Genomic DNA, 13497 nt, shown 5'->3' with positions numbered 1-13497 from the left:
AATCCATTAAGTAATTTTTGGCCCATCAGTAACAAAACCTACTAACATGCCATCAAACTAACAAAGTTTAAATATTATGTAATAAAATAGAATCCGATCACCAGTTTTTTGAAATAAAGTGAATTCTTGCAGGTAAAGTTGCTCATTCGAAGCCGTTATTAAATTGTCGAGGAAGCTCTGACGTAATAAACTTGAGACGTTCGCCCAATTCCTTTGCATCATTAACTTGCCCTCAATCAATTTATCTGCACAAACATAGAGACGGGCTCTCCAAATTTCATTACCAACTTCTACAAAATTAAATAGATTGCTCTGGACATAGGCAGCCTATTTTAGCCCAATTTATATACTTTAAATACTATAGTGCATTTGCCTAAATTTTTCTGCACGTTTCGGCCTTGTCTGTAAACTAGGTTAACAATTTTGAGGAAATTCGGCATCTACAAGTATTGAGACGGACCCGTGCCTACGGGAAATTGACATCATGTTATATGCACTGGTTGAGCTAAACATAAGCTACTTAATATTAGAAACGCGGAAGTATATCTGTTTATTACCAATATTCGAATCAATTCTGAAAATTCGGCATGGTTTCTGGTTCATGGTTCTGATCTGCCTTCACCACATTGCTATGTGGTGAAGGCAGATCAGAATACCGTTGTCACAACACACACAGTTTGTCTCTTTCCACAGATACGAGGTGACTTAGGGAATATAAAGAAGAACGGGCGGCAGCGTCTATTGCGATCACCAACCCGTCTGTCCTACTTGCTGATTATGGGAAACCCCTGCCTTTAATAGAGGCGTTTAGACCAGCAGTAGACTGTTATAGGCTTTTGATAATTTTTGTCCCGGAAAAAGTAAAATTTTCGGCGGGATTTGAAAATCAAGCCACAGCTAGTGTGATTTTAAACAAACATACCATCGTATTTATAATATTAGAATGTAGTCGCTACATATTATATGATTTCAAGAAATCCAATTTTAGCATGGAAATTTTCTGATTTTCAATCCAGCAGGGCATCTCTGTATCTGAAGGTGTCATCTTGTTAGATGATTTTGTAATACTATCTCGCTACGCAGTATCACGGAAATACTTTTCTTCATTTCCTCTTACATTTTATCAGCACATGTACATCCACTGAGTTGATAAAAGTTCTCGATTTTGAATTCCGGCCATGTTCTTCCCAAACAAGGAAAACGCGGAGAGAAATCGCTTCAGTAATTTACCTGAACAATAATTTAAGACAATTGCTTCGGGCTGTGTTTCGTATTTTTTCAAATATCATCCTATGAACAGCATTATTAACTATGTTCAAAGAAGTAATTCTGTTTATATTAATCAAATATCAATATCATATTATCAAATAGTTCCATATTACATAAGTTCTTTCGTTTTAAAGTGAGATGAGGATGATATCTAAGTTCTAAACGCACTCTGGTCAAGTAAAATGACCCATGACGAATTTTGCTAGATACCATTACTGGCGCAGTACAGGGGTCGGGTCTCCTCCCACTGCTCCCAAGCTGGCCCAGTGCGTATTGGTGGACTCCACAAGCCTTTAAGAAAACTACTTAAAGGCTTAGAGTTAGAATTATTGTTTCCTTAGCGAAAACAACTGCGAAACTCCTCGGCTCGACTATACAAAAAGTGATCACTAAATTACAAGCTAAGTAAAATCTCTGAAACTAAACCTGCCCTACTAATTCATATCTAAATCCACCGGGAGCATCGGTCTAGTATTCGTGATTCGTGACACAGTTTCCATATCCTATACATACATGCAAATGAAATAGTTAAGCATTGAATTTTGCATCCGTATCTACTCGGCTGTCCAACGCTTTTACACTCTGCATTTGTAGTCAGCGCTGTGAAGCAGTTCACTTTAAGGAGGACAGGTTCTAATCCTAGCACACTCTTCTATATTTTATAAGTTATGTGCGTTAGCAATTAAAATATCATCAATTGCTTCAAGTGAAGGACAACATCGTGAGGAAACTTGCATGCCTGAGAGTTCTGATAAAGTTCTCAAAGGCTTGTGTAGTCTACCAATCGTAACTGGGCCAGCGTGGTGGACTATGGTCTTAACCCCTTCTCATTGTGAGAGGAAATCCGTGCCCTTTGGCCGGTAGTGGGTTGATTTGATGAAATAATTAAAAACAAATATCGCGTGTATGGTACGTACGTGCGTAACAGGCATCTATGTTGCAGCTTATTTGCGACAACCCATCAAACCTTTCCCCCTAAAGCAATGTTGACTAAAATTGGAAATAAAAAGGAAGCACTTCGAAAGTCCAAATTTAACTATAACCTTAACTCCGTACTTATGAATACAGTCCCAATAATATTCGTTACTTAAGGGTATTACAATGAATACAATTTAATTCAAGAAACCTATTCGATATCGTCTAACATTTAACTTTATTAAAATTTATTTGAGTTTTTTCTTGCTTGATACTTTGTTAAAATTGCAATCTAGCTTAATTAATATCATTTTTTAACCTAAATTTCATTCATTATCATCATATCAACCCACTACCGGCCCACTACCGTGCATAGTATCCCACAATGAGAAGAGGTTAAAGCCGTAGTCCACCACGCTGGCCCAGTGACGAGTGGTAGACAGCACAAGCCTTTGTAAACATTATGGAGAACTCTTACGTATGCAGGTTTCCTTATTATGTTTCCATTCACCGTAGAAGCAAATTGTGTCTTCATAGCTTAAAATCCAATCACATAACTTAGAAAATTTAGAGGTGCGTGCTGATATTCGAGCTCGGCCTCCCGACATTGAAGTCTAAGTCGGGCTAACACCACTTCTTACCTATACTTAAGTCATTCGATCTAATTACTATATTAAAGTGTAAGTGGGTGTGGCTAGTACCAGTCAGCCTCCCAAATTGCCAACCTCACCTGCACGTGGTGCACCCTGCCGTTTAACCGACGAGGCTCTGGCGACCGACAAGTGGCGGTATAACCACTTCGAATTGGCTAGGCTGAACAAATGGCACAGACCGGTGTCGGGCAGCAGCGACGCCGGGGCGATCAGTCTAGCCCTGCGATGACCAACCCGCCTGCCCAGCGTGGTCATTATCGGGCATATCTTTAATGGGAAGGAGAAAAAAACCACAGCCCCTAGTTCCCGGCGGCCCCGCTATTCCTGGCTCTGGCAGCGGTTATGGTAACGGCGGGGCAAGGGGTGTTAAGAATCTCCGGCAGAGATTCCGCTGCCAACCCCGACGACTTGACCTGGCAACATACAACGCACGCACGTTGAGGACCGATGGAAAGGTGATTGAGCTGGAAGAAGTGGTGAGCAAGTTGCGCTGGGATATTATAGGATTGTCTGAAGTCCGGCGAGAGGGGGAGGACTCGATAATCTTGGAATCCGGCAACTTGTTTTACTACCGGGAGGGTGACCAACAGTCACAGGGTGGTGTCGGGTTTATCGTCCACAAGTCTCTCGTCAACAATGTTGTAAAAGTCGAAAGTGTGTCGAGCAGGGTAGCATACCTTATACTCAGAATTACCAAACGGTATTCGTTGAAGGTCATACAGGTATACGCGCCGACTTCGGCACACCCAGACGAGGATGTAGAGGTTTTGTATGAGGACATTTCAAAAGCCATACATGCCTCGAACACCTACTACAATATTGTGATGGGGGATTTCAACGCGAAGCTTGGCGAGCGAACTGGTTCAGAGTTGAGGGTGGGGCAATTTGGGTATGGGCAACGGAACCACAGGGGTCAAATGTTGGCTGACTTCATGGAGAAGGAGGGCCTTTATATGATGAACTCCTTCTTCAAGAAGCGGCCACACAGGAAATGGACCTGGATAAGCCCCGATGGTTCCACGAGAAACGAGATCGACTTCATCATGTCGACCAAACGGCATGTATTCAATGATGTCTCTGTGATCAACAGGGTTAAAACCGGAAGTGATCACCGTATGGTAAGAGGCACATTGAGTATAAACGTTCAACTTGAAAGAGTCAGACTGGTGAAGTCTACACTCCGGCCTACTCGTGCCCATATTCAAAACCCCGAGAGCTTTCAACTAGAACTACAGAACCGGTTCGGTTGCCTAGCAGATTGCGACACTGTGGACGATTTGAACAACAGGCTGGTGGAAACTGTCCAAACAGTCGGGTCCAAATTCTACAAGGCCCACCGTAGAAACAAGGCCAATAGGTTCTCAACCAATACACTCAAGCTTATGACGGAGAGGCAAGAGATGAGACTACAGTCTATAGCAGACGCGTCCGCTTACCGGCGGATTAATAGGCAGATCTCTAAATCACAGACTCGTGATATGCGGCACTTCAATACAGAGCGTATTAAAAATGCCGTCGAGCAAAACAGAGGCTCTAAAGTGTTCGCTAGAGATCTGTCTATCGGTCAGAGCCAGTTGATGCGACTGAAGACCAATAATGGTAGTCTTGTCTCTTCCAAACCTGAGATCTTGGGTGAGGTTGAGAACTTTTATGGACAGTTGTACACCACAGTACAGACGCCTGTTGAAGATTTGGCTAAGGATCCTAGAGCCAAATTAACTCGACATTATACCGAAGATATCCCAGACGTCAGCCTATACGAGATTAGTGTGGCTCTCAAGCAGCTTAAAAATGGCAAGGCGCCGGGTGATGACGGAATAACGGCAGAACTCCTGAAGGCAGGTGGAAAACCGATACTGAAAGTCCTTCAGCGATTGTTTGATTCCGTTATTCACCAAGGCACAACGCCAGAGGCATGGCACAGGAGTGTGGTGGTTCTGTTCTTCAAAAAAGGTGATAATACCTTGTTGAAGAATTACAGACCCATCTCGCTGCTGAGTCATATCTACAAGCTGTTTTCGAGAGTCATTACGAATCGTCTCGCTCGTAGGTTTGATGACTTCCAGCCTCCCGAACAAGCCGGTTTCCGTAAGGGCTTTAGTACCATAGACCACATTCATACGCTGCGGCAGGTTATACAGAAGACTGAAGAGTATAACCGGCCACTTTGCTTAGCGTTTGTGGACTATGAAAAAGCCTTTGATTCGGTGGAAACTTGGGCTGTGTTTAGGTCACTGCAGAGATGCCGAATTGACTACCGGTATATCCAAGTGTTGCAGTGTTTGTACAAAAACGCCACTATGTCAGTTCGTATACAGGATCAGACTACGAGACCAATCCAATTGCAGCGAGGCGTGCGACAGGGAGATGTTATCTCCCCGAAACTATTTACCGCTGCGTTGGAGGACGTCTTTAAGCTTCTGGAATGGAACGGACTTGGCATCAACATTAACGGCGAGTACATCACTCAACTTCGGTTTGCCGACGATGTAGTCATAATGGCAGAGACTCTGGGAGACCTAAATACGATGCTCGATGGCCTCAGCAGAGCTTCTCAACAGGTTGGCCTACGAATGAACATGAGCAAGACGAAGATTATGTCTAATGCTCATGTTCCGCTTCAACCAGTAATCGTTGAGAACACTGCACTCGAAATTGTTGACGAATACGTATACCTAGGACACACGATCCAGTTAGGTAGGTCCAATTTCGAGAAGGAGGTGAACCGCCGAATCCAACTCGGATGGGCAGCGTTCGGGAAACTCCGTGCCATCTTTTCGTCAGAAATCCCTCAGTGCCTGAAGACGAAAGTCTTCGAACAGTGCGTGTTGCCAGTGATGACCTATGGCTCTGAAACATGGTCGTTAACTATGGGCCTCATAAGAAGGCTTAGAGTCACTCAGCGGGCGATGGAGAGAGCTATGCTCGGAGTATCTCTACGCGATCGAATCAGAAATGTGGAGATTCGTAGAAGAACCAAAGTTACCGACATAGCTCAACGAGTCGCGAAGCTTAAGTGGCAATGGGCCGGGCACATAGTTCGGAGAAAGGATGGACGTTGGGGTCCCAAGGTGCTGGAATGGCAGCCCCGTACTGGTAAGCGCAGCGTTGGTCGACCCCCAACGAGGTGGACAGACGACATTAAGCGCGTCGCAGGTAGCCGTTGGATCCAAGCGGCTCAGAATCGTGGAACTTGGAACTCCCTACAAAAGACCTATGTCCAGCAGTGGACGTCTATCGGTTGATGTGATGATGACTATATTAAAATTAGATCCAATGACTTAGTTGTTCATAATATGGGAGACACGTAGTTGTTGAAATCTAAAAATTGCACTTCGCTATGGAATTTACCGACCGAATAAAACATAACCAGAATTACACACGTAGCTCAAAAAGTCGCGAAGTTCAGTTTCAGATTCAGTTCAGAAGTCACATCGCTCGGAGAACCTACGGACGTTGGGGTTCCAAGGTGCTGGAATGTTGAGCTCGCACGGGTAAGCGCCGCTGCGTTTCTATGCTGGGGGTCTACCACTGTACACCCCCACGATGTGGACGGATGACATCAAGCGAGTTGTAGGGAACTGCTGAACCCGAGCGGCACAAGAGCGTAATATTTGGAAACCCCCACAAAATACCTATGTCCAGCAGTTGACGTCCATTGGTTGGAATGATGATCATGACCCCGTTTCTTGGTGAAGGATGTCGTTACCTCATTCAAGGACCTTTAGTTCTAGGCACAGGCAGTATCTTATACACTCGAAACGTAAATGTATTCATGTTGGATATATGCATGTGCAAACATTCTCAAACAAACCGGACCGGTCATTCACAAAGACATTTAACTGTAACATACCGATAAGCTCGCTTTAATTTAGTCTTCTCGAATACTGAAAAGCATAACTTTACATTAAAATCTTACCTTCGAAGGCTTCGCAGCGAATTAGCGAATTGGAGAAGCTCCATTCATTTACTCGTATCAAGAAAGAGCAGGACGCAATGATACTAATAAATGCAAATTAAATTACCTTCTATACGTAAGCTAAAAACTTATAGAAGATTTTCGAAATTATGATATTCTATCCTCGCATTCTATTTATTTTAACTGTATCCTTATATCCTTGAAAGAAGCAAAAAGGCCAACAATTTTACTATTAAATTTATTATATGAGTAGGTAATAAAGAAGGTTTATACTACTTACTTTCAATTTAAACCCTTACTGTATATTTTCTAAAACTTTAATAACAAACTTCAATTTCATCAAAATCTGTTAAGCCAGTCTACTTATTAAGTAATAATAAAATTAAAAGTTTACTGGCCGGTTCATTAAATATATTTATGCCACGGAGCATGGAGCACGACAATCCGTTGCTCTCTTGCTGCGTGATTGAAGGATAAATAAAAAAAATACTTTCGCATTTTAAAATATTGTAAAGGTACAAAAAAAAAATGAAAATTGTTAAGCTTCGTGTCGGGGGACTTATTAAAAAGTAATTCTATCGGAAAAATTGTTTCTTGTTAACATCTATTCTTAGTATAAGTCGGTATGCTTACGATATTTTTAAACTGTTTAGATTCTTTAGATGATTGGGATTACCTTTCAACTTTTTTCTACACAAACTAACAAAGTCGTAATTAGAGTTTTATTTATAAAGTATTATAAATCGCGATCTAGCGATTAGGTCACTTTAAACCCTCGGGATATTGCTAGCATACAAACTTTATCCCTTGTTTCCATTTTATAGTTAACGCTTTGAACCTTAGAGGTAAAATAATTACTGTCAACTGCTAAATGGTATGAAGTTACTAACAGTTCGTTGGAGGAATCATACTCAAGTGGAGGGGTTTTTGATGCTTCAACATTAGTCGTGTACACGGTTAATGTAAGTTCTTTATTCTGAGTATATGAGTAAATTCAATTTCTCGTTGGTCTAGTCGAGCTTTACATGGCCTTATACTGGTCTTCATTACCTAGCATGGGCAGGAGAAAATATTCTTCCCGGGAAACAGTGAAAAAGTATCACCACCCACAGCTTTATCAACTCTCCGAGTAGGTATAATAATAAACGGGGGTAAACTTCTCCTTTTTCTTTGAATTACGGAATTCCTCGATCTAAACACTTAGCAATAGTTAATTAAACAGTATAATTTTTAACCACTATTTGTAAAAGGTTTATTGTAACTGAAACAATGCTATTTTATTTTTCATTCTATAATTATTTTTCGAGCAAACAATATGTCAACGAAACTATTAGGAGTATATGATGCCCTTAAAAATATTCCCTTATTAAATTTCCTGGTAAAAGCATTATCTTTTACTCTACGTTTAAATAACCAAATATTTATTATCTAAGGCAATGTGTTGTTTGTTTTTCTGTCTTTTAAACATGGACAGACGTACATTCATTCAAACTTCATAACATACGTGAGACCCTTTCGTGTAAGTTTAAAAAATAGATTTGTTAGAGCACTTTCAGATACCCAGAACCCATCGAATTAATTCTCCACTGAAAGTTTATAACAACCACGCTGCTTCAGCGAGTATTCGTGTGTAATATCTCCGGATGTAAATATTCTATAAACTTTTAGGAAGACACTGGGCATTTCATATCGATAAAGTAAAAAAAAAAAAAAAAATATACTACGACAACACACACATCGCCATCTAGCCCCAAAGTAAGCCTAGCTTGTGATATGGGTACTAAGATACATGATGAATAATTTTAAGAAAAATATACGTATATACTTATGAAATTCAAATGAACACACAGACACAGAAAAACATTCATGTTCATCACAGAAACATTTTCCAGCTGTGGGAATCGAACCCACGGCCTTAGACTAAGAAAGTACCTACCTATTTAAAATCTATCTAAAGTAAATTACCTTATCACATAACATAATATTATATCCATGGATAACATTGTGGGTTATGTAAACAACCAACCTACCAAAACTTCTTAGTTTAGGTAAAATTTAATTGACTCTCAATTAACCTACGCACCATAAAATGTTAGTTGAAGTTAAGTTATCGAAACTTTGATTTTTCGACTTTCGATGTGCAACTGGTGCATTCTTGTTAAAATCCATATTCGAACCGGCATAAGTTTTGAATTATTGAAATTACAAATGTTGAATATTTTTTATATTTGAATCACCAAACTTTTTAGCTTGATTAAAAAAAGTTATTTTGTCTGTTTTTTATATATAAAATGTAGGTGTTTTTTTTAATAAGGCAAGAACTTGGTTTTCCCTTCGTCCATTTCCGGAATGCAATTTACCCGATCGGTTTAGCTTTATTTTTTAAATCCCGCGATAAGGATTTCAAGTTCAAGCTTTGACCGTCTTTAGGATGAAAAATAGATAACTTGAGCAGTCGTGCCGAGCATAGGTGACAAATAAACGAATTCACAAACTTTTGCATAAAAATATATTTAATAAAGTCAAGGTGTTTAAGTGGGTGGGCGCCTATCGGCCTTAAAATAATTAATTAAGGTTTTATTTACCTTTTTGTTTTAGGATCTAAATAGACCTACTTTTTTAGTTCCGTTTAATTATTTTAGATTCTTAGTAATAAACGCACCTGGTATTGTATTAGTAATCTAAGTAAAATTATGCGTCACCTAATGCAATACTTAAAGGCCAATACACAAAGGTTTTAGTCATATCTTCTATAGAGCTTACATTACCTACCTACCTTGGTAGATACTAGTTACAATGTAAACTCAGGCACGATCCTTTCAAAGAACTCCTCCATACCTCACGCAAACAATCATCCCAAGAATGTCGGAAAGTGATTTGTCATTTTATACGCTTTTTTAAACCTAAAAGTTCTTTGTGGTCATTGTCTCGGTATATAAATGTGTTTTAATAATGAATACCAACTAATTTGAAAACAAGTTTTTAGATTATAAAAATAATAAGCTTTAAAGTTATATGTAGCTACGTAACCTAACCTATATATTTAACAAGTTTGTCGACATGGCCTTCAAGTCATTATACATCCAACCACATTGGAGCAGCGTGGTGGATCTAAACTATACATTCCTGTCTTCTATAGATATTGTGAATCTCATAATTATATTGATTAATAATATTAAACAGAAAATATAATTGAGAAATTTAGTTGGTTCAAGGCTGTATTTTTTATACGGTTTATAGGGAAGTTAAATGCCAGGTAGGGACTGTACTTTAACCTCACCAAGGCTTCATACTTTGTAAACCGTCAAACACTGGCACACGAGAATCATTTAACAATCAGGCTCTACGTTTAACCTACAAAGTTTTACAAGTTGAAGAAAACTTTTGTTCACATAACTTGCGACATTAACAAAATTGAAAAACTGAATGGGTCGGAATTGCTCACAAGTGGAATTAGTTCACAATTATTACTTTTAATGAAGTTTATCGGTCTCCTTACCACGCAGTAATTTTTAATGTGCAACAAGAAACCAACCCGATAAACAAACAATAAGTGCGTGTTATGAGACAGTGGAGTGGACAAAGTTCTTTGAAATAAAACGTTTATAAACCAAGCCTTTGTTGATTGGCTAATCGTAAGCTTTGTGGAAGCCGACAAGAATGTACGTGACAACAAATATTCCAAGCAGACCAATCCTGCACGTTCATAGATATCCCAAACTGGCTTGAAGGTTCCTTTTAAAGTTTCGAACATTTCTTAATTCAACAATATCCATTTTACTTACCGGTTATTGAGAACTTCGTTTAACCGTGACAAGAGGTTCAACACACGTCAAAAACTTTTGAAAAAGTTTTGTCCAAGTTTTTCACAAGCACGTTAAAGTTTCAAGGTTCATGCACAGACCGTCTCAGGTCTTTGGGGAGGTTAGAAGTGAATCTTGTTTCGTAATAGATGTTTTTTGTTGTCGGGAACAGGTTTCGGAAAGTGAGTTTGTAAGTTTGGCGCGGCGCGGCTGGCATAGGCACGCGGTCGTCGACGGAAGGTAGTACGCGGTATGAGCAGTGAGCACTGTGAGCCGAGACTCCGAGAACCGTCAGCCGAGTTGCCGAGTGTCGAATGGCGGGCGCTATCGGAAACTTTCGGCGCTGGTCGGCTGGAGTCCGGAGTCCGGACACAACGGAGGCGGTGGCGGGAGCGGAGCGGCAACGTCGCCGTGCTTTTACACCGCCAGGGTTCATAAAGCCTCTACAGACAGGACTAACTCACCCTTACATTCCAACTTAATTAAAGTATCGGCATGCTGTGACGATCGGCCTGATGTTTCCTAATTTTGAGTATAAAGTTAAGTTAAATGAAAGAGAGAGTTGGATGAGTTTGTTCCATCTATCATAGCTTGGCTCTAGTTTAGTAATAACAAGTTTATTTTGACTCAATTATTATTATTTAATATCTGCAATATTAACAAAGTTTCCTCGCGACGCAGCGTTTTTATTTTTTCTTTTTCTCAATAATTTTTTCTGTTTCTGTAGGACTCGGTGGCAACTAAAACTCTCTCTTAATGAAGATCTAGATGACTGATTGGTGCGTTAACTACTAAGTTACTTAATCATTTTTATATTGTGTGAAGACTATAATGACAAAACCTTATGAGTAAGTTAATAGAAAGAAAGTTAATAGAGTAAAGTAGTGGGGTGTAAGTTCACGTATCTCTTTATTTAATAATATTTTAAGATTTTAGGTTAAAATTGAATTGCTAATTAGTCAATCATTTGGTTAGATTGTATAGTATTTAGTGATTTAGAGAGTATTAGGAAAATATTGACGGCTGATTGGCGCAGCGGGCAGCTACCCTGCTTTCTGAGTGTAAGGCCGTGGGTTCGATTCCCACTACTGGAAAATGTTCGGTGATGAGCATGAATGTTTTTCAGTGTCTGGGTGTTTTTCTGTATAATATAAGTATTTATGTATATTATACAAAAAAAATATTCATCAGTCATCTTAGTACCCATAACACAAGCTACGCTTACTTTGGGGTTGATGGAAATGTGTGTATTGTCGTAAAAAAAAATAAAAATAACATCCTACTCATATTATAAATGTGAAAGTGTGGATGTTTTTAATCAATCGCGCATAAATGGAACGGCTGAAAGGATTTGTATGAAATTTGGCATGCATGTAGCTTTTGACATGGAAAATAACATAGGTTACCTTCTATCCTGATTCCGGAAGTAGTTCTCGAAGGAAAATCTAAAATTGTTTACTAGGTAAGCCGCGGGCAGACAGCTATGAAATTAAGTATGCATGTCACCAATGCTATGGAATAGGACATGTACTTTCTATACCGATCTCTCAAATATATCCCGTGATAGGATTAAAATTGTTAACTAGCGGAGCTTTAGACCCAAACCTGAAGTCCACGCAGACGAAGTCGCGGGCAAAAGCTTGTATACTTATATTTAAAAGGTTGGAGCGTAAGTTGGATAAGAAGTTTGCCACCTGTATATTGACCTGTGCTTGCTACCACAGGCCACCTACAGTGATGTTATGATTGTTTCGTCACTTGTTATCTACACTCCCGCGGAAGAAATTTTGGGAAAATTTTGGTCAGTCACCGCTGCAAAACAACCTATGTTTGGTAGGGCGAGTGATGGATAAACTAACTCTAAACTTTTCTAACATAAACTTTGCAATATGTGCAGACAACTTTCTTTTGTAGGAGCTCCCTACATTTTATTCTTTAAAAACTGTTATTTTATCTATGTGCATAAGTTTTCTACCATTTGATAATCTATATCCTCAATTATGCTAGATATAGCTTTGCCTTACCATTCATTATAAACAACAATCTAAAGCCTCTGAAGATTTACGGTTTTCATTTACACGTTGTAGATATTGGTAATATTTTTATCAATACTTCAACTCTTCAATACGCAATATTATTGTCAACATGGAAAATATTGTCAATAATACTGACTAGTGTAACGATACCTCCAAGTGGAGATCGTAGAATATCCCTATATATCTTTTAAAGTAATAGAAAGTCCCGAAGTTCTAAAAAGGTTTCATTTTTTTGTTATTGGCTTTGGATGATTTACCGTGAGTATAAAGATCTCTGATTCTATATAATCGACTTATTTCTACGACGAATGTTCTAACGCGTGGTAAGACGCGTTTTATTAGTAGAACTTTTCCTGACAGAGCTCGTCCGGGGAAGTCCTACCGCCATGCCTATTTCTGCCGCTATGTTCCGGTCTGAAGGGTAGCCGGTGTAATTACAGGCATATAAAATAAATATACTACGACAATACACACATCGCCATCTAGCCCCAAAGTAAGCGTAGCTTCTGTTATGGGTACTAAGATGACTGATGAATATTTATATGAATAATATACATAAATACTTAGAATATACATATAAACACCCAAACACTGAAAAACATTCATGGGAATCGAACCCACGGTTGGACTCAGAAAGCAGGGTCGCTGTAAACTGCACCAATCGGCCGTCATATGAGGTTACCCACGCCTCAAATTAATGTCCACAGGTAGGCGTGTTGCAGGACCTGCTTGCATAACCTGTGCAGTGTGTCTCTGTTTATAAGCGATGGTTCTCACTTACCATTAGGTGGGCCATCATAAAAAAAGCTTATATGACTAGCAGGGTGGTTGGTCGACTTTAGAGAGCCTGAACTCTCTTTTACTTCTGCATCTTAGATAGCGCGTTATCAGATAATCTCAGT

General features: G+C 39.5%; 1 protein-coding gene across 1 annotated transcript in view; it reads right to left on the bottom strand.

Moving 5' to 3' along the window:
• Positions 1-10742, bottom strand: part of LOC120636661 (dystrophin-like protein 1) — a 274699-nt gene extending 263957 nt beyond the window's left edge. Inside the window, exon 1 of the mRNA XM_039908223.1 lies at positions 10542-10742. The gene's annotated coding sequence lies outside the window, so the exon portion shown is untranslated. The remainder of the gene's footprint in view (positions 1-10541) is intronic.
• Between the last annotated feature and the right edge of the window lie 2755 nt (positions 10743-13497).

The sequence above is a fragment of the Pararge aegeria genome, chromosome Z (assembly GCF_905163445.1).
Source record: "Pararge aegeria chromosome Z, ilParAegt1.1, whole genome shotgun sequence".
NCBI lineage: Eukaryota > Metazoa > Arthropoda > Insecta > Lepidoptera > Nymphalidae > Pararge > Pararge aegeria.
This window is presented reverse-complemented; position numbering and strand designations above follow the sequence as displayed.